Source organism: Ambystoma mexicanum, chromosome 2p, assembly GCF_040938575.1.
Source record: "Ambystoma mexicanum isolate Mex_15411 chromosome 2p, UKY_AmexF1_1, whole genome shotgun sequence".
In the NCBI taxonomy this organism is placed as follows: domain Eukaryota; kingdom Metazoa; phylum Chordata; class Amphibia; order Caudata; family Ambystomatidae; genus Ambystoma; species Ambystoma mexicanum.
In genome coordinates, this window is record NC_090923.1 from 881032801 (window position 1) to 881060724 (window position 27924).

Below are 27924 nucleotides of genomic sequence, written 5' to 3' on the forward strand. Positions count from 1 at the left end.
CACACACACACACGAGACTGCCATGCGCCAGAGGCGGCCATAAAATGTGTTCAGGGATTCGTCTTTTTGTTTTGCCCTGCACATGATAAAACACTCATAGTCCGCGTTGGCAAGGGGCATAAATTGTTTACGCAAAGCATTTTTGGCCTTAAGAGTCATTGACCGGTTGCAGAGACTGAAAAATGTGATGAACCACTGGGCCTGCAGAGTATAGTAATGTGGCCACCTTTCTCTCCTCATCCGTCTCACCCGTGGCCTTGAAGTAGATGTTCAGGCGGTCAATCCACTGCTTCAAGGAGTCCAAGAATCCCACCACAAAAATTGAGCGTGCTGAGAGAGCCACATTCTGCGCAGTGTCCAACACAGACCAGTAGTCGTGCTCCCCCAGTCCACTGATAATGTCGAAAAAGCACAAAAAGAGAAGAAAACATTTTATTTTTCTTCTTAGGCCTCCCCCCCTCCTCACCTTGTCATCCGGTGGTTAAAAGGTCCAGATACATCAATATCACTTATGCAGGTATATAGAGCAACCGTCACCATGTGGGGGTCCCAAACTACGTGGGAGGCGCACAACCACTCCATGAAGGAGCCGCAACCTTCTACACCACGTTTCACAAAATTGCCGCTGTATGCGATATGTTCCCAGACCGAGTGGCATGAATCTATTGAGCTGCGCTTGAAAAATCACTGCTGCACTGGTCCCGCAGGTCCAATCAGCAGAGCGACTTCGTCGCCAATGTTGTGTTGTGCCGTGTTCATCTGACACCCCATGGGCCTCACAGCCAACAGAGCACACAAGAAATGCTGCTCTCGTCCGGCGAACTAGCGCACATGTGATACGCCCACTTTATTACCCACACGTGGCGGAGTTACATCACTCCGCCGCATGTGTCTCTTCAATGGTACAGACAGCACAATCTGGGGGCAGCATGCACCAAATGGCTCCAGAACCGGGGAGCCCATTCGGGGTCCAGACCGGTAGGGCTGGCGAGCATTAAAATGGGGGAAGAGGCACTCCAGCCTGGGGTTGCAGCGTTGTGGAAAACCCTGTGAGTGGCAAAGCCTGTGAAGCATGCGTTTTCTCCTGAAGGCCAGACCGGGCGTAATGGAAGAGATCTCAAGCCCCAGGCTGCATAGCGTGTGGTGGCCCGGGTGAAGAGTATATGGCCTGTTGGAGACAGTTCTCCCCTCCTGAAGTGACGGGTGGGCAGTGGAGATTTGATTTGAAGGCAGAGCAGCGTGAACGAGGGCTTCCCACACCACCGAGGGGCCTGCAACGTCTACACCCTATTAGGGCTGACGGAGATGGTGACGTGGTGAGTAGAGACTTACTCAGAGTTCAGATGATGAGTGCACAACTTGTTGTAGGCTGCACCCAGGTAGCCGTGACTTGACCAGAATAAAATAGAGACATCCCCTGCTCTGGCCCACCCCTGGGAGCCAGGCCAAGGACATATAAAAAATAAATGCACCACCAAAGAAGAAAATAAGAGATTACACTGCCGCAGAGGAAACAATTAACATCACACTGCCACAGAGACAATTTGGGGTGCATTAGCCCCATTAGAAATGGCACCGCCACAGAGAAAAAAGGGGTTTGTGGTAACCACCATGCCATGCTCCTGAAGGGCATGCTAATGAGCCCATGCCAGCCACCCACTGCGGGGTGGGAGTTACACCAGTAGTGGATAATAAAGGACTTAAGTGCTAGAAGGTACTGTTTGTTGACTTGTTATATGTAGACAATAATAGACATATCAGGACTTAGACGAACATGTAACAGCATACCGCATTTACCACTGCTATTTAAAAAAGAAAGTGTTGTTTTTATTATAAGTGTCCAAAAAAAAAAAATCCATGAACTGTACTTTATATGTCGGCCAGGTGCTCAGGTCTATGGCCCATCTCCTGTCATAAGATCATTTTCATTGCAGGTTGCTCAGCGTTCCGTCCTTATCAGCTGGTCTGGATGGTGGGATGGTTCCAGTATGGTACATTTCTGGCTGGGGGAAAACTGGTTTGTGCTTTCATCCGGGCCAGAAAAGCAGGGGCTATAATCTCGCACACCCTGTGCTAGGTTTCCACGCTGTTCCGGCCTATCAGCCCGCAGCTCGGACGCTCTAAAGCTGCATCCTGTGAAAATGCCGAAAGTTGACAAATATGCGCTCAAGAATGAAAGGGAGATAGCCCTGTATTGTCAAGTTCCAAGACTAACGTTTCATCTTTCTAAAAGTGCTCCCCTCTGCGTGTAATGAAAGAGGGGATCCTGTGGCCTGCCATGAAATAATGGACCTCTAATGACCCTCATGGCTCAGTCTCAGCTCTGAGTAAAACCCTCCAAGAAAATGAAAACAGTGAACCTAGTTGGCGAAATCAACAGGAAGTTGCTGTGCTTCCAATTTATCAGCTGTGACCCCGGAGTGGAATTGAGACTCCACAAATAAACGGTGGTAAACAAGGGGCGGGTGGAGGCAGCCACTAAAAAGAACTCGCGGAACAGCGAGTCAAAAGGTCATAATCGTATTATTGACAGAATGGCGTGGCGCAACATCCTGCCCTGGTGCCATGGAGCCATGTGTCTTCTGGTCACGGCCTGCTGTCGATCTCCCCACAATGCGATTAACTAAATCACTGCTGTTCAGCGAGTCTGCCTGAAATCAGTGGATTATCGAAGTTCCCCCTCGCTGTAAACATCACGCCTAACTAGCCCCTTTGATATACCACCTTGCTGTAGGGGCCAGAGATCGAGTGGAAGTAAATAAAATGTATAAGTCCGCCCTTGCAAGCGAAGATATCGCTGGAAAAGGCACGGAGGGGGTATATTGGCAAAGGAAGCAGCCTTGTTCATACATAATAACGTCTGTGTCATGCTACACATGCACATGGCTGGCCAAAGACAACTCACCTAAAAGTGTTACATTACCATGGACATTGTTACAGAAGCAGTGGGACACTGCCCCATTTATATGGCACCATGTGACCTCTGCATGGGGCCAGGTGGGAGGAAGGGGAGGGGGAACAAGGAAGGGAAGAGATATGGAAGGTGACGGAGGTGTACAAGAATAAAGGCAATATGTAAACCGGCCCTGTGTGTGGTGTCGGTTCTTTCACCCCTTCACAGCATAAGAACGGGCGCCGAAGTCCATGAACCAGCGCACCGATACACGGACGTCCAAACACACCAGTGATCGCACCGTGTTGGCCCGGCGATCCCGCCGCCACCAGGCACCCGCTTATCCGGCGATCCCACCACCATTCACTTTCTATCTGGCTGCAGCGTCCATCCGGCACTCCGCCGGTCCTCAGCCCTACATCCAGCTGCGCTGTCCATCCAGTAACCCACTGAGGCGCCCTACCCCAGATGCTGATCACGGCAATCCGCCATCTGGCAATCCGTCTCCTTTACGGCAGTGCGCCGTCAGGCAAATCACTCTGCCGCCTGGTTTACCGCGGGCTTAGTGTAAGACAAGGTAATCAGCCGCCATCGGACCAGTCCATCGAGCCTCAATGTAGGCCCAACAACTGTAGGCCTTCTCCACAACCCAGACCACGTGGCAATCCGCCGGTCAGACGTGATCCAGGTAATCTCCGGCCGCTTGGCACAGGGGGCCACTGTTGTACTTCTCACTCAGGCCCTTCACATGCATTCCGAACACCAAACACAGGAGCCGTGTTTACCCATGACCTTCCCTTTATTCCTCCTTCTGCTTATTGACTTCCCTCTTCCCTTGACCCTCCCTTTCCTCCCGCTTCCCGCTCCTTCCCATCGTCTTGGGCTCCCCTCTTAAAGGGGCTCTGTCCTTTTCCACTCGCAACAGCCACCATCTACGCCTTCCAAGGCAGCTACAGTCAGACGCCATCCAGGCCCTCTCCATCCTGACACAGTAGGCCACCATTTAAGCCCTACAAGGCAGATCCAGCCTACCACTGCAGGCCGTCATGTAATGTATGTCACTCTGACACAGCTGGCTGCATCCAGACCATCTGTCCTGTAGGCATTCCAGACTTGATGCAGGCTCACCTCCAACTACCCGCCAGCCTCCACGTTAATAGAGCACAACCCACATAGACGCCTGCTCAGACATCCAACCACAAGTCTCGCACCTCTGTCCCTCCCTCAGACAGTCAGGGTCTACATTGGTGGACACAGTAGAAAGACCACCATGGAACAGGGTGCACAGGGCCCTCAGGACCGTCCCCATCGAACTCAAAGGGGGCATTCAACTGCAAGTCATTTCCATTCCAATTGCTGCTGCAACATGACAAGGGCCCCTGATGGGTGGGATGGATTGAGGGCTTTAATGACCTTGTCAAAGCAGTGGGGGAAGACAAGTCATTAGCCATATCCGACGTATTCACCAACTTAGCAGGGAAGGAAATCAAAGCCATCATAACGACAATACCGGAAGCTTAAAGAGTGACATATGACACCCTGATAGAAGCATTAAACAATAAGCTAATCATTCAGCCAAACAGATTATGAACAATATGTATTTAACTAATGCATGCAAGAAGCCCAGGAGACCATTGACAAATTCATACTACGGCTGCAGCAAAAGCTAATACACAGTTTTCTGATGAGGCCATCAAACTGAGAGTCATTGAGGGGGTGTTCCTCGTCTACATTCAGAAAACAACTACTCAAATGGCCCCTCCTGCTGGATGACATCATCGAGCTTACAAGAGTCTATTGTGCTCTAGCACCTTGAAGCGTTTTTGTGGTAGATGGAATTACCAATAAAATGTCTCAGACCAAATAACCGGAAAGACTCATAGAAGACGGTAAAATACAGTTTTTATCTCAATGAAGGAAAGCAGGATGCATCATCATTTATGAAATCGATTCATGCAGGATAACAATGGGCCTCATTAGGAGTCTAGCGGCCGCGGAATGACCTGTGCCGGAGAGTTACCGGCACCGTTCATTCTGGGCCGCCACATTCCGGGTTTCCTCGCGGGTGGCGGAATGCACGTCTGGTCCAGACCAGACGTGCATACCGCCACCTGCGAGCAAACCAGGATGCTAACAACGGATCCGTCATTAACGAGTCAGTTGTTAGCATCCTCCCCATTGAGCCCTATGGGGGCTCAAATGGGAATGGGGATGTACCGGGTCCAGGTCCCAATAATGGGAATTTTCGGTCCCGCTAAAGTTTGCATGGCCCGGTAATTCACTATTTTTGGGACCCGACCCGGTACCCGGTTTGGGGGTAGCCATGCCGGTATGAACGGCATGGCTACCTCCAAACTCCTAATGAGGCCCAATGTCTTTGTGGTTATACTTAGTTTATATAATGATAGATGCGTCATCTATGAAGTCATCCTATGTGGCATATTACAAAAACCCATTGAGGGGTGGGATTGGATTATGGGAACAGGTCTACATATGGAATGCATGCACATTAGTCTCCTATTGGTGGTCCCTTGTCTGTAGGACACGCCCGGATCTGCTTCTGAATACGTATAACAATGATTACAACAGAGAATATGGCAGTAGGATTATACTTGCAACATTGTATGGCAGGCTTTTCTGATAGGTTGACAACCCATATCCAACCATGGACATTCGTCTCGCTAGCAGCACCTACATAGAAATGAAACCCAGGTGCTTGGAGATACGTCATCCCTCTCTTTTTTTCCCAATTAGTCTACCCTCTCTCATCGGTACGCCTCATGCCAGTGTCCTCTGTTTGAAGGCTGACCTTGCCAGTCTGCACTGTCTCAGAACATTCAAGGGAGTGTAGGCACACCATTATTTTAGCTTCAAGCCTAATGAATAGCCCTTGTTTGCAAGCTCTTCGTCACGTGTTACAAGACCATGAATTTGTCAATTTCAACAGTGTATTCAGCACTATTTGATGAAATTATTATGTGTGCAGTTTCTCCTTTTGGCCGTTAGAGACTTGGGGGGTTATTACGAGTTTGGAGGTAGCCATGGTGCTATTAGCGCCTTGGCTGCCTCCAAACTCATGTCTGGGTCCGGGTTCCTTGAATGGGGATTTACCGGGTCATTCCAACATTGGAGGACCCGGTAAATCCCCATTCAAAATACCCATCCCCATTCGAGCCCCCATAGGGCTCAATGGGAATGGGGAGGGAGCTAATAAAGGGCCCATTAATAACGGGCCCGTCATTCGCTCCCTGGTCCCTTAGCGGCTCCCGCTAAGGGGGGCTGGTAAAACCAGCCGTCCTTAGCGGGACCCGCTAAGGGACCTCGTAATGCGGCGGTAAGGGGTTAACGGCACCGGCATCCTTACCGGCGCCGTTAACCCCTTACCGCCGGCCTTGTAATGAGGCCCTTCCTCACTCTACCCCATATAAGCTTTATGCACTTTAATTGTCCAATACCTGGCATCCCTAAATGTTCTTGTTACTCCTAATCTTGAGAAATATGTCCTTCCCACAAGGTCTGCTCATTGGACTCCCTTTGTACTTTGCCTTCATATCTCGAAATAGCATCCTTGGTCCTAGGCCAATGTATTCCTCTATTTTGCAAGGGAAAAACAACTTCATCTTTTCACTTTAAGACCCTGGGCTTGTATTTTGAGGTAGCTGGGTTGATTGACATAAGCTGTTGTCCATCTTCTTCTAATGGTCATGCTAAACATTGAATATATACTTCTCATTAGCAAGCTTCTATATGGTCTTTCTACCTTGCGTTTCGGCTTATTTACAGTTATTGACCAGTGAGTCACTTAATTTTCTTTATGTTCATGATTACTGTATCATGGGGTACATGATTCTCTGAGTGCTTCAGTTATGTCGCCTTAAGTATTTTTATATCGTTTCAGCATAGGTTCTTGCATCTTCTTTATGACGTTCTTTCAGTGTCGTCAGACTTTGTTTTAACGTGCATCCATTCTGTTCATGACTGCATTTCGACAGCTCGGCAAAGAGCGTCCTTCTTGGTAACTTTCCTTCATTATGTCAGCTTGTGGGTACACTCTAAATGATTGCCTGAGCGCATATCGTCTCTCATATACTCAATGTAGTGCAGGAATATTGCAAGGATTCATACATGGGTTCCCAATTGTGGCTCTTTGTCATTCCAATAGGACGGTGATAAGGAGGCAGAGATTAGGGAGAAGGTGTCAACTGCTCCTCTAGAGTACAGTGTCCACATCTGTAATTTTCCTGTGTTACAACCAGGGCATCAAAAACAAATAATACAAATAACAAAATACCAAATATTACAAAATCATTTTCTGTCACTCCATGTTTAGTAACATGACATATCTCGTTTTGGGCCAACTGAGTAGTGCGCCGTTAATATTTCAGCAGAATGGTCTAGTTCAGTCCATACAATCTAAATGTTACAAAGATAGCAAGTATGAGTCAACAATATCTGTAGAAAGAGTTCACAGTGGCCTATCACCCGAGGGGTAAAAAACAGAATTGAAAAGTGCTTTCCAAGCTTCAAAGTTGAGTGTAACATCTCTCCATGTGTCTCTATTGTCCCTCCCCATACAGTGGTCTCAGCTTCGCTCCAGTGCTTAAACTCTCTGAGCCAAGCTTCAAATTGTGCGCCTTTGTGTGATTTCCAGGTCATTGTTATACATCCTTTGGCCAGTATACAAGCTTGGCCCATACCTTTACAGATGTGTTCATGCTTATTCATTCTGGGGTAGGCTCCCAGGATGCATTTGAGTTGGTTCCATTGGAATCTTTGGATCCCCGCTCTTTCACAGGTCTGTTTGATTCGGGACCAGAAACACTGTGTCAGCCGCTGTTAGGCAGAATCCAGGGCAGTTCCCTTAGGGAGCACTACCCCAGATTAGGACTACAGGTGAGAGCAATAAATCCCCTTTGGTATAAGTCTGTACCACAAAGATTTAGTTGGTAGCTGTGGCTGAGCAGTCAGACTTATCTCAAGAGGGAGATGAGCAGTATTCAGGGTTGACACAATAGATAGTACAGTACTATGGAGCAAGGAAACACTGACCAAAGTTTTGTATTAAAAAAAAGAGAATATATATTTATTTTATACACTTCTAAGTCAACACAAAGATCACAGTTAATAAAGTAAGTTAAGTTTAGACAAAAGAAAAGCATGTACAGCTCCCTATTCAATTGTAGACATGTTTGCGGTATAGTGAAAACTGAGCAAAACGGCACAGTGAAAACCTACTACAAATGGCACTCTACCAATTCAACGAAAGGGAGGGAAAGTACGAGTTAAACCGAAATATCTTCAGACACCCCCCTAGCAACACTTCCCTGAAGTTTTGTGAACAAGTAATGCACAGTAACACTTTAACCAAAAGACAAGTGAATGAAAACTGAGCAAAATGGCACTCCACAAGTTAAAACAGTAGGAAGGAAGAGGGGTTTAGAGGATTTAGGTGCATCAACACATTTCTCATTGAAAACAAACCTAGTGAGAGCAGATCTAACAAATCAGCCAGAGTCAATAGGCCTGAGCCGGAGTCAGTAGTACAGGACCAAGAGCTCAGGTGCAAACATTTTCTTGTAGCTGCAGCCAAGTGTTTAGTAGAAAACCTTTGAAGAGGTAGATGCAAGGCAAAAGACAATGTTAAGAGAGAGGGCGGCTGACCCCACAAGTAGTTAAACGATTTAAAACACCTTTAGGGCTACCACGGAGAAAGGGCGGCCTGGCGGAACAATGTACCTTAAACGTGGAGAAGTGGCTCTTGCGGTTGTTCCTGGTAGTTCCGGCAGGTCGAGGGGTCCAACAGAGTAAGAGAGGCTCTCGTCGTGGAGGAAGGTTCGAGTCGCGGCACTACCCAGGGATGAAACCAGCCACAAAGTTTAAAAGGTATGCTCCTTTTAATCGCAGTCCGGGTAGATAGCTGCCTGGCTATCCGGTCTTCAAGTGCGGGGCACTGTCGAGTCGACCAAGGCAGGTCCGAGAATGCGATAGGTGAAGAACTGGTTGACCCCACCAGCTCAAGGGAAGGAGGCTCCTCTGCTGATGTTACTCACCGCTCCGGAAATCAATCACTGCCTGTAGATAGGCGCCCTTGGAGACAGTAGTTTCCACAGATATTCACAAGACAGCCTCTGGTAACCCGACACCCCCTGAATTCTAAGATTCAGGCTTCCTCAAGGAGGGGCTCTTTTCTGCAATGTGCCTCTCTGCTGTTTCAACCTGAACAGGCAGAATTGCCAATCGCCTAAAAGAGCGGGGAGAACACACACCGCCAAACCAATGCTGCAAAGGAATACAAAGATGGTTAGAAGAGTCAAGGTATGAAAGGAACGCAAGAAAACAATAGTACTAAGGAGTACCTAGCCGGTGCTTGAGGAGTGGAATCTGCTATAGGAATGCACCTATAAAAGAAATAGAACTATTACCCTATACGTCAATCTAGTAAACTAGATCATCCCAGAAAATGGATAAGTAATTCAAACACAGACCTGAAGGAAGAGTTGACAAGAATGAGTGAAGTCCAAATGGAGGGAAACAAAGAAAGGAAAAATAAAAAAAAGGAAGGTTAGTACAGGAGAGTAACCCGAGCGGCACGAGGGTCGCACTAGTGACGGGTTGGTGCATGTACCGGAAAGCGTCACAATATGCACTTGGCGAGTGATTCACTGTAGAATGCTGAAGTCCCAAAAGATGCAGCAACCAAGTCCAAAAGTAAATATACGGTGGAACCCAGCAGAGAGGGGTTCTCTAGTATGAACAGTTCAGGATAATTGCAGGTGAAAATGGGCTCAGGAAACAACAAAGAGACCATGGACGAGAACAGAGGACAACCAAATAGAGTACCTTAGTGAGCCGTAGCAACAGGAAGTCACTGAGGAAAAAGGCAGGCAGTCCGTGAAGGAGTCCAGGTCAGTAATGGAGCGGGCGTAACAAAAACCAAAGGAGTATCCAAATGCAGTCCAAAGAGAATAGCCAAGCGTCGGGAACCAGGAGATCAAATGGAGCACTGACTGGATGTCAGAAGGGAATACGGAGCGTAACCGCAAGGAGAGTAACGCTACAATTAGCAGCAGTGAGCTGTACGAGTAGCTGTGCTTTTAAAGTACAGGGGGGCGTGGTTTTGGTGCGCGTTCCTCACGCCTGCAAGGTGTCGGCTGACGCGAGACACGCCAGCGTGTAAACAAGCACCATGGCAACCTGTATCGATTCCAGAGGGGAGTCCGTGAGTGTGCTGTTCTTCGCGTGAACGCCGCGGATGAGACGGCGCCGGCATTCCACATAGAAAATGTAACAGCATCCGCCCCCAAAGACACCGGCAACCCCCTGGCAGAGTGGAACTCCCTCAATAGATCGGGACAATGCAAGTTGGCAAAAGGTTCCCAAGTGCGGTCCTCAGGACCGAAACCCTTCCAATCCACTAAGTACCGCACAGTTCCCCCAGAAAACCGGCAGTCCAGTATGCCGGAGACCTCATACTCCTCCTCACCATCTACCAGAACGGGAGGAGGCAGTTTCAGCAACCGAGTAGAGCGGAAGAAGGGTTTAACCAGAGAGACATGAAAAACAGGGTGAATGCGCCAGGAATGGGGCAGAGACAACCGGACCGCAGCAGGGTTAATGACAGCAGAGACAACAAAAGGACCCACGAATCGAGGCAGTAGAGAGCGCTTCCCTGCTATCTTTAAATTACGGGAGGAAAGCCACACCTTCGAGCCGATTTGGTAGGTTGGTGCTGGAGAACGATGCAGGTCCGCAGATTTCTTGGCACGGTTCTGAACATGAAGCAAATGTAATCGGACATCTCAATGTATTTGGTCCAGATTACATACAGTCACGTGCAGCTGGATTGGAACCAGGCAGAGTTGGATCAAGAGGAAGCGTCCTAGGATGACAACCATACAGAGCAAAAAACGGAGAGACCCCAGTGGACGTGTGCATAGAATTGTTATATGCGAATTCCGCTTGTGGCAAGGACGTGAGCCAAGACTGCTGAAACTGTAGACATAAACAACGTAGATACTGTTCAATGGTGGAATTGGTTCTTTCAGTCTGCCCGTCCGTCTGAGGGTGGTACACTGATGAATACCTATCCTCAATACCAAGGGAAGCAGTAAGAGCTTTCCAGAACCGTGAGGTACATTGTGTTACCCGGTCGGAGACGATGACAGAAGGCAGTCCAAAAAAGCGAAATACATTCATCATGTACAATCTAGCCATCCCTGGGGCAGACGGTAATCCGGAACAGGGCACGAATAAGGCATACTTCGTAAAATAGTCAACAACTACCCATGTGGTGTTGCATCCTTGTATATCTGGTAGGTCGACAATGAAATCCATTGACACCATCTGCTAGGGTTTGTACGGGATCGGTAAAGGTTGTAACAAACCCATAGGTTTAGCTCTCGAAGACTTGCATTGAGCGCAGATGGCACAGGTCGTGATGTAGTCTTGTATGTCTCTAGACATGGTGGACCACCAGGCCCAAAGTCGTAAAGCCTCCAACGTCTTTTGAGTCCCCGGATGCACTGCAATCAGCGAGTCATGGGACCACTGAAGAGCCAAGATCCGGGCCTGTCCCGGTGGGATGAAGACGTGCCCCTGAATGAAGGGCAATCCTTGCACCAATTCCAAGTTGAGTTCAGCGATCTCCGTAGGATGGGTAGAAACCCAATCAGTAATGATGGAACGCAAGGAAGGCTGAACTGAACACCCACAGATGACTTTGTTTGGCAGTAGAAACAATGGCTCGGACCGTAGGCAATGATTCCCCGTAGGAAGGAGGGAGAGAGCATCAGCAGATATCTGAGCGTTAGCAGGACGATAGGTGATAACAAACCGATATTGTGAAAAAAACAAGTGCCAACGCGCTTGTCCGGCAGTGAGGCACTTAATTGATTTGAAGGCCAGAAGAAGTCTGTGATCAGAGTAGACCGTAACAGAGTGTTTAGCCCCCAGAAGATGGGGGCTAAACACTCTGTTAAACACTCTGTTACTCTGTTCCATTCCAGGAAGGCATCTCTAATGGCTAGAAGTTCGGGTTCCGTGATAGAATAGTTTCTCTCATGGGGCGTCAGCTTGCGGGAATAATAGGCGATGGGATGCACTTCGCCTGAGTGTGGGCATTGTTGCGATAAGACAGCGCCAACCGCATAGCCTGAAGCGTCTGCTTCCACAAAGAAAGGAAAATCCGAGTCAGGATGCTTAAGAACCAGAGCTGTAGTAAAGGCAGATTTCAGCTGGTCGAATACCTTTTGAGCCTCCGGTGACCAAACATACGGCACCTTAGCACTGGTCAAGGAGGTGAGAGGCGCAGAGATCTCAGAAAAACTATTGATGAATCACCGGTAAAAGTTGGAGAAACCCAGAAATGATTGCAAAGCTTTGATAGTCTTGGGCACCGGCCACTCCAAGACAGCTTTTATCTTAGACTGACTCATACGTACTCCCTGGTCAGTAAGGTTGCATCCCAGAAACTCAACTTCAGATGCATGAAAAATGCATTTTTCTGCCTTTACAAATAAATGGTGGTCTTTGAAGTACTGTCTTGACGTGTTGGATATGATCCGTCAGGTTCTGTGAACAGATCAATATGCCATCCAGATAAATTACGACATATTGATCTAAGATATTGTGAAATAGGTCATTCATGAATGCCTGGAAGGTAGCCAGGGCATTACAGAGTCCAAAAGGCATCACCAGGTATTCAAATAGACCATAGCGTGTCTTGAATGCAGTCTTCCACTCGTCCCCCTCTCTCATGCGTACCAGATTGAAGGCCCCTTGGAGGTCTAACTTAGTGAAGAATTTAAACAAGCCCAGTTGATCGAGGTGGACCGAAATCAGAGGAAGGGGATACTGATTTTTAATGGTAGCTGCGTTTAGTGCACGATAATCAATACAGGGATGTAAATCCCCTTCTTTTTTGGGGACGAAAAAGAGTGGAGACGCCATTGGAGACTTCGAGGGGTGGTGTGACGTTTGTCAATTTAGTATTGCATAAAATGAGTCTGAGCCAATAAGTAGTTGGTGTGAATCACAAGAGAACCCACTTCTTTTATTAACTACTAAATTTCTTTCCTAGGTCTACTGGAAAAGGATATGTCTTCTCATCGCCTTGGAGTCTTCATGGGAGGTTTAATGACTGCAGACAAAGCAAGTAAGTTCTTGGTGATCTTAATAGTCTTTATATTGTTCTCTTTCCCTTATGTCTCTCTCTCTCTCTTTGTTTTCTTCCCAGTATCTTCAACAGCGATTCTTTTTACTTCCTGTTGTTTACTACTAATCTCTGTATTTCTCCTTCCCTTGCTTTGAAACAACTTGTCAGAAACAATAGTCTCTTTCTCTTTATTTTTTTACTTCTTATGTTTAGTTGTGTTTTAGATATCACAGCAGTGCTTCACTGAGGGTTCTGAAGCATAAGGTCTTGGTGCCAACTTGTTCTTTTTATCTACTTTCAAGCTTTGTCGTTTCTCTGCTCTTTACACAAACCTTTTCCTCAAACTTCTCTTTCTCTCTCTCTCTCTCTCTTTCGGTAGCTCTCTGTCCCTTCACTTGTTTCTGCGAGACTTTCGCTCCGTCTGCTATTCAGGCACTCTCGTTCGTTTGTTTGATCAAATATGGCCCTTCATCTTTCTCTTAGAAATACACTTTCCTTTCTCCATTGATGTGACTCAGTCGACACGCCTCCACATCCTTCACTCATCTCATGTATACTTTACGGTTTCTGGTCCGATGTAGTTTCCGACTCTTCTTCGCTTCCAACCTCAGCAGAGACTTCCGTTCTGGCTCTCTCCCTCTTCGCTGCGCAACAGCGCTCCTCCTCCTTCTTCGGGATACTGACAGCGGTCGTTTCCGTTCTGCTGGCACAACGCAACGGCGCTACTTCAATATTTCCTTATAATGAGCGACAACGGTCGTCTTTCTAAAGTATTTGTAAACAAGCGCAATGGCGCTGCCTTTCCTTGTTCATACAGGGTGAGCCCAACAGCGGTGCCTTTCTCGCTGCTCACTCGGCAACCTCGATCAACCAGACAAACTATTATTGTAGTCCGCGCAACGGCGTAGACATTTTTATCTCTCCCTCACGTTGTCAGCTGTTCACCTCAGTAAGCCCAGCTGAAACCGTTGGGATTCGCCTCCTCCTCGTCAGCACCGGTTTCCTAGGATACCAAAACATACAGTCTCATTAGAGGAAGGTCCATACAGGATTTGCTTCCTGCTTCATATCCAGGCTTTAACAGTGTTTTTTTCCCCGGTACAGAAACATTTATATGTATGAACAGCCCAGCACATTGTCACAGGTGGATAAAGCCCATTGAAAGTGCCTTGTCAATGTACTCTTTCAATACTGCATCCTCCTTGAGGGTGAGTGAGTACACTCTACCAGTGGGTATCTTCATTCCCGGTATTAGGTCTATTGGGCAATCATAGATCCGATGCGGGGCTAGGACCTCCGCCTGTAACGCTCACCTGATTCCCGTAGAGGCGCCGGTCCCTGATTCCCATAGAGGCGCCGGTCTTGACTGGGCGTATACCGTATCTTCAAAGGTGATGTGTAACACACGGCTGGCTCTTTGGGCTGGACCTCTGTGCACTGTATGTTTGACTCGAAGGGTAAGATGTCTGCAGATAGAAAATATGGGATTAATGAACTGGGTTATTGAATGTCTCTCTCTTCTTCCCTTTCTCTTCTCCTGTAGAACCCCGAAGGTTAACGCTCTCACATTAGGTAAGTGAACGCCGTGCTCTCCATCTGCCTCGGGGCAGGGTGCTGTAACCAGTTTCTTCACTGGATAAGGGGAGCAGGCCTCTTGACTTCAGAGGACTGCTGTCCGTCGTTTACTGCACGAACGGTAAGTTTCGAGTAATTCTAATGTCTTTAAAGTCTTCAGTAATGATGTCTCTTGTTTTGCAGGGTTCCGGCGACGGTGGATGACGGGCTGAAGTGAGTTGAAGATGGAGCCCGTGTGATGAATAGAAGCGCCTGGAAGCACGTAAGTAAGCGCTTGTTGCCTGCTTCACGATGCGCTCTAACTGTCTTTTTATTTTGCAGGTACAAGTTCGGAGCGGCTGCAGGGTGCCGGAATACCCACTGGGTTAGATGTGGAAAGGAGTAATGGCACGTGAGTATTAAAGTTCCCCAATGTCTTTAAACGCACCTTGTTTTGTCTTTCAGATGCGGGATGCAGCGCCGAAGGCCTCCGGAGCGTGCAAAGAGTTGGTAAGCTTTTGTCTTTCAGATGCCGGAATGCAGTGTGAAGACCTCCGGAGCGCACGAAGAGTAGGTAAGCCTTTGTCTTTCAGAATGCAGCGCGAGGCGTTGGTGACAGCCGATGGCCCAGGTAAGTGAAGAGCTGTCACTGAAGACCGTAATGCTAACCTGTTCTTTCTTGTCTTTATAGGTGTTGCTGAAGACTGGAATCAGGATGGTAATCCTTTTTCCTTAGGCCCAGGATCAGATGCAGAAGACACGATGAGCGTTCTGCTGCAGAGGATGCAGAATAACGCAAAGCAAGATTCATCCATCGGGTGTGGTTTAAATAGCCTCCTGTAGTGCTTAGGTGTCTCCTTCCACAGCCACACCTAGGTAAGAAAAGAGTTCCTGCTTTCCAGAAGAGTTCCAGTGTTCTGAACCTAGGGAGTGGCTCCTGCCCCACCCAACAGGAAAAGAAGTTCCAAACAGAAGAGGATCAGAGGCTTCAACTGGCAGGCAAGTAAGCAGCATGGTCTGCTGCAGGTAAGTCCACCCAAGCATTATGAGCTCGGCGCTTCCAGCGCTGCGACTGGGCATATTTATGAGCCTGGTGCCACTGGCGTCAGGACTGGGTCCAAAAGGTCCCAATTGGGACTGGTTGGCACTCGCAACCTGGGTTATGAATCTGCTTCCAAGGGAGTTGGGAAAACCCTGACCTTTTGGAAGCAGAGATCATGACACCGCCATCCCTTTGTCAAACAAATCTGCAATTGAGAGGGGACCATGGAGGTAACCGTGTTAGAAATGGCCCCAACATGCATAGTAGAGGATACTAGCGCTCTAGCAGGGCTGTCCTGGCTGATTCCAGGCAACGAAGTGCAGCGGGTATTGCAGACATTAGAGGGAAACTGGATCAAGTGAGTTGACCAATCAATGGCAGGGTTGTGGAAGTGCAGCCACGGGATACCCAGGATGACCTTGTAGGCAGGGGCTTTAATAACGTCAAAAGTTATCTCTTCTGTATAGCCTTTGTCAGTGCTCATGACCAAAGGAACCGCCTGATGTGTCACCATACCAGAGACAAGAACTGACCCGTCAACTGCATTAACCAGTTCAGGAGTAGGTTTGCGAATTAGTGGTATTCCAGACATAGAAGCAAAGCATTGGTCCACATAATTACCCGTTGCTCCCGAATCTATCACTGCCATTGCTTTGAATGTCCCTCCCTGGTTCACAGTAAAACGGACAGGAAGCTGAATCAACTGAGTAATACTAGACAAAGGAGAGTCCAGAGTAGCTCTTCCCGACGTAGGGACTCCGTCTACTGTCGGGATTTGGCGTTTCCCGCCTTTCTTTTGGGCTTTTTAGGACATTCGGGCAACAAATGATCAGAGGCCCCGTAATACATGCACAGGGTATTTGACCTTCGATGTTCACGTTGAGCGGGGGTGAGCGGACCCCTGACAACACCAATCTGCATTGGTTCAGGAGCAGGAAGCGTAGTGGAAGAGGTTTCCGCAGGTGCTGAGACAAATAGGGTAGATTTCTTCTCGCCTCGTCGTTCAGTTTTGCGAGTGTCGATTTGGAGGACTAAATCAAGCAATGCTCCGAAGGCTGTGGGAATGATCGGAACAGTGGAGAGTATGTCCTTCAATTCGTCAGAGAGACCCTGATAAAAGATTGCAGTCTTCTTCTCTTCGGGCCAATCTGTCTCAGCTGCCAGTTGATTAAAGCGGGCTAAATAAACCAAGAGGGAATTATTTCCTTGTCTATGCTTTAGTAACTCCAGATCGGTAGCTTGAGTAGTGTAGCGTGTATCAAATACTTTACTCATCATCGTAAGAAGAGCATCACAATTGTAAAGCACATGGCTGTTGGATTCTAATAATGGGTTTGCCTAAGCGGTCGCGGTGCCACCCAAATGTGACAAGACAAACGCAGCCTTAGTGGTAGAAGTGGGAAAAGAAGGAGGACGGCACAAGAAGTGTAATTTACACTGATTAATGAAAGTCCTGTATTGTTTAGGATCCCCCAGGAAGCGTTCTGGGGGTGCCAGAGGGAATTGTGTGGGAAGCATGATGGGTGCCGACTCCTGAGTAGGAGCTGGAAAACCAGACCCCGAGCCGTAGCCCACGCGCTGGTTACCTGCGGGGCCGGAGTAGTCACCAAGGCCTGGATAGCGTCCATGCGCTGGCGTAGTGCCTCTTGAGCATTGGTCAGGTCGGTTCTCAAATCCGTGACCATTTGCACAATCTGTGTCAAGCCATCCCTAGCCTCTGTGGACATTATAAGGCTGCTAATTCTGTTACTCACCGCTCCGGAAATCGATCACTGCCTGTAGATAGGCGACCTTGGAGACGGTAGTTTCCACAGATATTCACAAGACAGCCTCTGGTAACCCGACACCCCCTGAATTCTAAGATTCAGGCTTCCTCAAGGAGGGGCTCTTTTCTGCGATGTGCCTCTCTGCTGTTTCAACCTGAACAGGCAGAATTGCCAATCGCCTAAAAGAGTGGGGAGAACACACACCGTCAAACCAATGCTGCAAAGGAATACAAAGATGGTTAGAAGAGTCAAGGTATGAAAGGAACGCAAGAAAACAATAGTACTAAGGAGTACCTAGGCGGGGTTTGAGGAGTGGAATCTGCTGTAGGAATGCACCTATAAAAGAAATAGAACTATTACCCTATACATCAATGTAGTAAACTAGATCATCCCAGAAAATGGATAAGTAATTCAAATACAGACCTGAAGGAAGAGTTGGCAGGAATGAGTAAAGTCCAAATGGAGGGAAACAACGAAAGGATAAAATAAAAAAAGGAAGGTTAGTACAGGAGAGTAACCCAAGCGGCACGAGGGTCGCACTAGTGACGGGTTGGTGCATGTACCGGAAAGCGTCACAATATGCACTTGGCGAGTGATTCACTATAGAATGCTGAAGTCCCAAAAGATGCAGCAACCAAGTCCAAAAGTAAATATACGGTGGAACCCAGCAGAGAGGGGTTCTCTAGTATGAACAGTTCATGATAATTGCAGGTGAAAATGGGCTCAGGGAAACAACAAAGAGACCGTGGACGAGAACAGAGGACAACCAAATAGAGTACCTTAGTGAGCCGTAGCAACAGGAAGTCACTGAGGAAAAAGGCAGGCAGTCCGTGAAGGAGTCCAGGTCAGTAATGGAGCGGGCGTAACCAAAACCAAAGGAGTATCCAAATGCAGTTCAAAGAGAATAGCCAAGCGTCGGGAACCAGGAGATCAAATAGAGCACTGACTGGATGTTAGAAGGGAATACGGAGCGTAACCGCAAGGAGAGTAATGCTACAATTAGCAGCAGTGAGCTGTACGAGTAGCGGTGCTTTTAAAGTACAGGGGGGCGTGGTTTTGGTGCGCGTTCCTCATGCCTGTAAGGTGTCAGCTGACACGAGACACGCTGGCGTGTAAACAAGCGCCATGGCAACCTGTATCGATTCCAGAGGGGAGCCCGTGAGTGTGCTGTTCTTCGCGTGAACGCCGCGGATGAGCCGGCGCCGGCATTCCGCATAGAAAATGTAACAGCTGGAGATCTTCTCTCATCGTGTGGAAGAAAAGTGGTGAGACGATCCGGCAGGGCTTCACCGGTGGTGTAGATGCTGAAGATGTCTCTGGCTTCTCTTCCCTTCGGTTCCGTAGTTCCAGTGGCGACGTCTTGCTCTTCCAGTCCTCAGGACCGTGCTTTTATGCAGAAAGAGACCCATTCATACAGCCTAGCTGTCACTCACACAGTGGAGTGGTCTTCTTGGCGGGAGACCCTCCAGCCTATCAGGTTAGAGTGCGACCTGAGCTGCTGTGGCAACTCTGTCCGGGGGTTCTACTCCTCCTCCCAAACAACAGACCCACCCCAGACTCAGTGGCGCCGAATGGAGGGCTTCTTGGCAGAAGCCCGCCAAAAGGACGAACAAAGGATCCCCGACCTGGGTTAGGAAAATGGAGTAAGACTCGAGAAGGAAGTTTTATCAAAGTTCTGGCAAATAAAACCTACCGGAGTAAAGTTAATAATAAAAGAAACCGGCGTTATGTTAGAGGCTGTCAGTGAAAGTGGTAGCCTCGAACAATGGAAAAATCCCATAGAGAAATATTCACGGTCGAATATAAAAGGTAGTAACCACTGCCACCAGCCAGAAACTTTGTAGAGGGGGACTTTAAGGTACCCTCTCGAAAATGAACATAGGGGAAAAACTATCAACCCCTTCCAGTACTTCCATATTAAGATGGGGTGTACTGGTTAAGTTCATAAAAACCAACTAGTAAAGTCAATGGGAACTTTACATGCCCTGGGAGACAGTAGTCAGTCCCAGGGCATGAAGTCTTTTTTTGGGGGTCACTACGACACCCCTGTGTCACGGCACAGAGGATGCTGTGTGACACATGTGCATAAAGATGGTTCCTATGGGTGAGAGAAAAGATCCCATAGGCATTAAACACAAAAATAGCCTAGAACACACGTAGCAAAAATGCCTACGAGTGGGAAAAAGAGTCTCACTCTTAGCAGGTAAAAAGAAATAAACTCTTCAAATCCAGCAAAGCTGCTGGGGGACTCTATAGGTAAGGGAAATTAGCCATTAAATGAGAATTCTCCCTAACACCTGCGCTCCCAGAACATACTCATTAGGTGAGCATTATATTGACCGCACGGGGGACAGTTAGAGGATGCATCTTTTTTAAATTTGGCCACTCTGGAGGGAGTCATGTATGTGCGGTGGAGCAAGTTCATCTTTATGAGTCTGAATCTAGCATTGCACGATACATTCTTTTTGTAATATAACAATTTTATTGATTTTTAGTCACAAATCATAACAGACATTCACTTCATCATCACATATCAGGATTTTCATTACTTTCATGTTCCATATTCGCATTAGGCAATCACCCCCAGGCCCACCACACAGAAATTCAATCACAATGTCAGTGTCAATTCCCTTCTTCACACTTGCTCCAAATCTTTCTTGCCTTTTCGGGGCACCCTTGTGCTGTATATATGTGTGTTCCATGGCCATACATATGTCTACCTCAGCAACCCATTGTACAAAGAGGGTTCACTCCTGGGACCCCCACCGCCGAGCAGTATTACGCTTGATCAATCGAATCGTTGTGTACAGGAAAGGTTTCTCATATCGATTAGCAAATCCCTCCTCATTAATGCCCAACAGTAACATCTTGGGATCCATCGGTACCTCTTTCCCCAACACTCTTGTCAGTTTATCACAGCATTGTTACCAGAAGCGCTGCATCTGAGGGCATTCCCACAGGATATGAATGAACGTACCATGGTCAAGATTGGTGTGCTGCCAATGATCTTTGTCTAAATGCCAGCAAGACGGAGATCCTCCTCATCGGCACACCTTCACCCTCCCTTCCCCTCACTCTCTGGCCGGCCTCCCTTGGCCCTCCTCCTACCCCACCTGCGAGGCTAAGAACCTCGGGTTATCTTTGACTCCACCCTTTCCTTCTCCGCCCACATGTCTGAGGTCTCTAAAAAGTCAAATTTCCGACTGCACCTCCTCAGAGGTACTCTGCCTTTCCTCTCCTTCCCCCAGAAGCTCATGGTATCTCAAGCTCTGGTTCTCTCTAGCTTGGACTACTGTAATAGCCTCTATCTAAATCTACCTGCCTCTACTCTCTGCCCTCTGCAACTAATCCAGAACAGGACTGCAAGACTTGTCCTTGGCCTCAAGCCCTGGGATCGTATCTCTCCAGCTCTGAAATCTCTCCACTGGCTCCCAGTGTATGCAAGGATTAAATTCAAAACCCTCTGCATTGTCCACAAGGTTTTCTGGGCTTGGGTCCAAAATATCTTCAGCTATCCCTCTGCAAATACCTCCCCTCTCGAGCTCTTCGCTCCTCTACCTCCAACTCACTCAGGGTCAGTCGTTTTTCTAAGAAACGATCTGGGGGTAGATCTCTGTCTTCGGCTGGGCCTCCCTCTGGAACAGCCTCCCTGCCACTCTAAAACTTGAGGAGAACCATCTCTGGTTCCGGAAGCACTTCAAGACCTTCCTCTTTTCTTCTGCCTTCGCTCCCCCTCTCCCCTGCTGATCTGTTCTCTCTTGGCACCGTGCACCTGGCCACCCTCTGTCCTTTGGGCCCAGGTACCTGCTCATCCTGCTACCCTCCCGCACTGCCTCCGGGCCACCCCTTGCACTGGGGTCTGTATCTGTACCCATACAGCCCCCCCTTTTTCTTCCTGCACTTATCAGATCTACCCTGTCTGCTGCCTGAAACCTAGCACTTGCACATTGTTGGTTGCATTACCACTGTTTGTTGCCTTTATTATTTATTTTTTGTTATTTATCTGTTTCTCCTCTGCTTCGCACTTTCCACCTCTCCCCCTTCCATGCACTTTTCCCCTCCCCCTCTCCCATGCACTTGCGCATTCTCAATGTCACTGGGCCTAGTAAGATCGCTGTTTCTTTCTCCCCTGTTCCCCTCCCTTGCCTTGTCGCGCTCTGAAACACTTGTGTACGAGCGCGATAGAAATAAAATATCAATCAATCAATCAAACCTTCCTCCCCAGACAGTGTAGGCAGTTTGGGCTAGTAGCTCCGTTCCATCGATATAACATGACCCTGGGGTAGTACACCCTATGTAGGATCTTAAGTTGTATCAGAAGAAGTATCCAGTCCTCCGGTTCAATGGCTCCAACATCCGCCAACATCCACCTCCCATTTTGCTTTAAGGCTAAGCAATTCCAGTGATGCAAAGGCAGTTATGACATTATATAATGTGGAGGTGACCTTGGTGGGTATTTGTTCCAAGAGACTGTCAAACAGTGCGGGAAGGTGCTTATGCACTGCTTATGCAGTGCATGGGTGATTTGTAGATAGTGGTACCGTTCTGTGTTTGGGAGTCCAAATCTGCGCCTCAACTCCTCAAAAGAGATGAATTTTCCTTCAGTGAGTATGTCCCCCACCACCCTGACCCGGACCTCCACCCATTCCGGCCAAACCAGCAGTTTGTCTACTTCTGCTAGGTTACAATTATGCTATGAGGGTTGTAGTGGGGTTACCTTGTTATTCCAGCCAATATACTTGTGTGCCTCCCTCCATATGAATGCAGTATGTGCTGCCATCGTCCGAGGGGTGGAGGGAGATCTACCAAGTGGTTGGTATAGGTTCACGAGTGGTGACATGTCCTGCAATTCCATGACCTCTGCACGAACATGTGGGTGGCTGTTCCTGGTCTCCATGAATCACATCATTGACGACCATCATTTGACTCGCCCATTAATATGCTTTGAGGTGCGGTAGCCCTATACCCCCTCAAATTGAACGTTGTAGCGTGCGTAGAGAAATGTGTGGGTGTCCTCCTCCCGAGAGGAGGCTCCTAGGGATACCATCCATCCTATGAAACTCTGAATCGGGGATTTTTAAGGAGGCATTTTGCATAACATATAAAAAGCGTGGCAGCGCTAACATCTTAAAAAGGTCCAGTTTACCCAACAAGGTCAATGGAAGCAGTGCCCTATGTCGGACGTCAGTAGAGAATCGTTCAGTGATCGGGTGTAGGTTGCGGGTGAGATATTCTGAGAGATCCACTGTAATTTAAATCCCCAAATAGCGAAAGTGACTGTTTTTGATATGGTATGGGCAGCATGATGGAAGTGTGTGGTCTGCTCCTTTGAATGGGAAGACAACAGATTTACTTCAGTTGACTCAAAATCCTCTAAATGTACCATACTGTTCTAGAATTTGGGTGACAATTGGACAGGAGCGGGTCGGGTCACTCAGATATAGCAGGAGGTCTTCAGCATATAGGGAACTTTGTCTTCCCCACCTCCTGGCCACCAAAATCCTGTGCATGGTACAGTCTGGCTGAGTAGCACTAGAAAGGGGGTTCAATGGCGATTGCAAATAATAGTGGGGACAGGGGGCACCTTGGCACGTTCCTCTACCCAGCGAGGACGTTTTGGAGGGCCAGCCATTGACTCTGACTTCTGCCAGTGGGGCTTTGTAAAATAACTGGACCCAGCCGAGAAAGGTCTCCCCCGAATCCCATCTTCCACATGATTATCCAAAGACTCTCCCATATTACTGAGTCAAAAGCTTTCTCAAAATCAATAGCTTATAGCGCAAGAGGTTCTTGAAGGACAGTTGCCCGCTCTAACAGCAGGTAAAATCGGCAAATGTTCATACGCGTTGATTTGTCTGACATAAAACCGCATTGGTCCAGGCGAATTAGGGAGGAGATTACTACTTGAAGTCTATTTGCAAGTGCTTTTGCAAGAAATTTCGGTTCACTATTGATCAGTGAGATTGGTCTATAGGCGGTACATAGTTCAGGAGGTTTCCCTGGTTTGGAGATGACCACAATGTTAGCATTGCGTAGATCAGGAGAGAGGGTTCCCTGATCCTTACAGTAAAGAAACATTTTATGTAGAGGGGTTGCCATTTATTTCCCCTCTTAGTTTCTTCCATGTTTCCATGGGGACCCAGTGTCTTACCAGAGTGTAATTTGGTGATGGCCTCTGCAATTTCAGACTCAGTAACATCCCTGTCTAGTTGCATTCGCTGGGCATCGGACAGACGGGGGAGTGTAATGTCCTAGAGTATCGTATCATTTATCGGAAGGGTCGGGCTCTTATATACTGCAGCATAGTAGTCCGTGAAGGCTTTGGCGATGTTGCGGTCTGTTTGAGCCACCTTGTTTTGTGTCGTCCTTATTTCCCTAACATGAAGGTGGCCTACATCCTGCTTTTCAAGCCAGGCTAGTATCTTGTCAGCTTAACGCCGGTTTCATAAATTCGGGTGCACATTTCCCAGTGAGCGTGTTTGCCGTTATCCAGGGCAATATTACGGAGGCGCTTCCTGGCCGTTAGGAGGGATCAGTGTGTTTCGGCCGACCCAGTGAGTATGTATTTTGCCTCCCATTCAGCCGATTCTTTTTCTGCGTCCAGTACGTTTTGGAGATGCAGTTTCTTTTTTGTGGATATAGGCTTCCCACATCATTTCTGGGCTGTTCACGGTGCCGTTGTTGATTTCAAAATAGTCAGTAGTCTTACTTTGGATATGGGCTACAAACTCCGGGAAGCCGAGGTAGTAGTTATTCAGTCGCCAAGAGAAGGGTGGGGTTGGTCTATTCGTGCTTATCTCCACCATCAAGGGTTAATGATGAGAGATTCCCAGATGAAGCAGGGTTGCGGTAGTCACCCTATGTGCACGGTCTTGTGGGTGAAGCTCTTGTCACACATAACTTAAACCCAGTGCTGAAGCAAAGGCCGCTAGTTTTGTGGGTATATTAGGGTTCCGTCTGCGCATATGTGTACGATCTAGTGTTATATCCATGACATTGTTAAAGTCACCACCAAGGATCCATAAGTCGGGTCGATGGCTCGTGATTATGGCTATGATGTCATCAAGTAGTTCTGCCATGAGTGGTGGCGGGGCATATATTGCCAGTATACCTATGGTTTCTCCCCACACATTGCCATGTATCATCACAAATCTACCTATGCATCTCTGTTCCACCAATGCCAGTGTAAAGGGAAGGCGTTTGTGTAGTAAAACCAAGGCCCCCCTGGAGCCCATAGAGAAGCCTCCATGTATTGCTGTGCAATAGTTTGTTCTACGAAAAAGGGTGTCTCGGTGAGGAGGCCAATGTCAGGGGAGTGTCTGTTAAGAAATTGGGTAACAAGACATTTGATACCTAACCCAGGCCATTGACATTCCACGTGACAAATCTGAGGGATGTGTTCTTGTTTCCGGCCATTTCGAGCATGTAAGTCGAGGGTCTGCTTGATTGTTAAGTAGAGTGTGGGTTGTGTCATTTCTGCGTGGATTGTGATTTGGGTAAGTGAATGTGTGACTATTCAAGGCAATTTAACTTTCAAACAAAAACAAACAACCTCCCTTTCCCGCACCCCATTCTCCGCCCCAACCTGAAGCATCTGTCGCCCCAACCCTTGCTGGTAACTATGGTAACCTGCCATCAGCGTTAGAACTATCAGACATGGGGCGTGGTGCGCTGAACTGCACAACAGTTGCTAAAGCCGCTGCAGCCCTGTGGTCCAATCCGTTGCAGAGCACCAGGAAGTGCTTGCACAGCAGTCGGGTGTGTATTAGGTTGCTAGTGTCTTTGCTGTCTCCATATACCTCTGGCTTGCTAAGCTCAGGTGTTTTCTATGGGTGCAGCCAGGGCCCATTCCTGCCTATACAGTAATTGTCCCAAGGGAGGTTGTTTAGGGCGAGACCTGGATGTATTGCTCACACCATCCCTTTCGGGGCCCCAGTCGCCCTCCAAGTTCGGCCCGGCACCATGCCTCGCGGGGGTCATTGTAGTGCACCCTGGTGGATTTGTGGTAAATCTTTAGTTGCGCTGGGAACAGCAGACCATATTTGATGTTGATGGAGTATAGGTGTTGCTTCAACTGGTCAAAGAATTGTCTGGCGCGCTGCACTTCTCTGGTATAATCCGGGAAGAAAGCAATCCGAGATCCATTAAATGAAATGGATCCTTTCGCCGGGCCATTTGAAGCAGTGCATCTTGATCCCTATAATTCAATAGTTTGGCGATGATTGTGAGTGGTGGCACGCCCGCGGTAGGCCTCCTCGATGGCATGCAGTGAGCTCTCTCCACAGAAAAGAAGTTTGAAAAAGTTTTGGGAGGAAAAATATTCACTAGCCATTGTTCAAGGAAGAGCTCCATACTAGGCCCCTCTGCTTTCTCGTGGAGCCCCAGTATACGCTCAATGTTGCACCGTGATCTGCCCTCTCCATCATCAATGCGGTCTTCCATTGTTTTGAGCCACATCTTCACATTCAACATTTGCTGTTCCACAGTTTTGAGTCCGTCCTCCGCCTCGGAAATCCAGTGTTCCGCCTCTCCCATGCGGGAGGACAGTTTTTGTAGATCGTGACTTAGGAATCTGACCTCTGCACTTATGCCGTCCATTTTGGTTTCCATGGAGGAACAGGAATTTGCTATAGCGGCCATCATGTCCTTTAGGGAGAGGGACTCTTATATTACAGAGGTGTTGCTTTGTGTTGCCTGATCTGCAGGCACATTAGTGACATTTGTCGCATATTGGTCCATTTTGCTCTGGATGGAGGTCTTTTTTATTTTGTCCTTGACCATTGTGTTTGTATTGCTAGAAAGAGTAGTATACAAATGCACTTTGTAGTGTAAATATGAGCATCCCAGCAGTCGTATCGACATGCAATTCTTAGTAGATCATCGGGTAGTAATCTGAGAAAGTCCTGCAGTCCTAGTCTGAGAATCAGCAATTTAGGGTACTCTCTGTGTTCGTAGGTGTCCTTGATAGAGAGCTGGGGCTCGGGTATCGTGTTCACAGGGCAAACTAAGGTAGGAGCTCCAGTGGTTTGTCCGGCGGAGGCAGACGTGTCGGTATACACAGAGGTCTAGTAGGTGTTTCAGGGCCCAGATCGTGCTATTTTTTGGGTTTGCGTGTTGTCAGTGTTCAAGCGTTCCGTGCCCTCGTTGCAGAACGAGTGTTGTAATGGAGCTTCTCTGTTGCAGGGACGCGTATCATCCACACTGTTTACTCATGGGTCCTGCCTCCCTTCCGGCGCGTTACAAAGAGCATGTCTGAGGGAATCCCACATCACAGTGTAACACAAGGTTCTAACGTGTCATCATCGTTCTCTTCTGAGGTGACCCGTGCCTACGCTGCAAGTCGTGGGCTGTAATGGGGCCTCTCAGTTGTAATTATGTATCTCGTCCATAGTGTTAATTCCCTGGGTCTTACCTCCCTCCCGGTGGGATAGAATGTTCAGGTTAGCGGGAGACCCACGTTGCAACGCAGCCCAAAGAATCAACAGGTTCACGCGGGCCCTTACTCATCTGGCCAATACATCCATTATTTTTCGGAGTAATGCAGTGATTTCCCCAGTCACCGGATCAGCATCCCGCTTTGCCGCAGCACCTTCGCCAATTGTACCGGGAGCTTGGGCCGCTTTATGCACCAGCCCAGACCCGCAGATGCAGGATGTTATGCGGCACTTATTCCATGGCAAGAGGCTGCTCCCAGTATCTGGCACATATCCGCTCTGGTCAGAATGTATTAATGTAGCAATGCACCAGCGAAGTCGTGTGGCCAGCATGGTAGTGAGTAGTGTTAAATCATAGTTTAGCATGGCCAGTAGGTGGTATGAGTCTCATGTTTCAGCAAGCTTTCCGGGTTTAAGGACCGGGACTACTAGTGTTGATCGCATAGTGCTGGGGAGTGTGCCAGTGTCAAAAGCCTCTTCGAAAACTTTTAAAAGTATCGGAGCTATGGTGGTTTGGTATGTTTTGTAAAATTCCACCAGGAGGCCGTCAACTCCTGGTGTCTTACCAGAAGCTAGTAAAGTTATCGCTTCCCCTAGCTCTTGTAGCATGAAGATCTGATCCAAGTGGTCCCAGTGGCTAGTAGTGAGCTTCGGGAGTTTAATCGCTGTGAAGGCCTCTGCAATTTCTTCGGGAGGTGTTTGTCTGTTGTGGCTGTACAGCTTGGCATAGTAACTAGCAAATATCTCATTGATTACTGTTTGTACTCGCCATGGGGCTCTGCATTCATCATGTAATAGGGTGATTGGTGCTTTAGGGTGTTCTTTTTGACATAGCCAAGCTAATCATTTCCCAGACTTGCTTCCCTCAGTGTGTGTCCATGTCGTCTTAGTGACGTAGTCAAGCTTTGATAATTTCTCCCTTGCAGTTCGGCATTTAGATTTGATCTCCCCAAGGACTCTCTCAGACGATGGCTTACCGGGATCCAACCCCTCTAGCTCCTTCACTCTAGCTTCAAGGGTTTCAAGCTCTCCTCTTAGCTTCTTTCAGATGCCTGCCACGCCAGCAATGATCTCACCCCTAG

General features: G+C 48.1%; 1 long non-coding RNA gene across 1 annotated transcript in view; it reads left to right on the forward strand.

Annotated features, from left to right (window-relative positions):
* LOC138565950 (uncharacterized) overlaps positions 1-27924 on the forward strand; it is a 161471-nt gene that overhangs the window by 37378 nt on the left and 96169 nt on the right. The window contains exon 2 of the long non-coding RNA XR_011301730.1: positions 12972-13046. This is a non-coding gene — a long non-coding RNA (uncharacterized lncRNA). The remainder of the gene's footprint in view (positions 1-12971; positions 13047-27924) is intronic.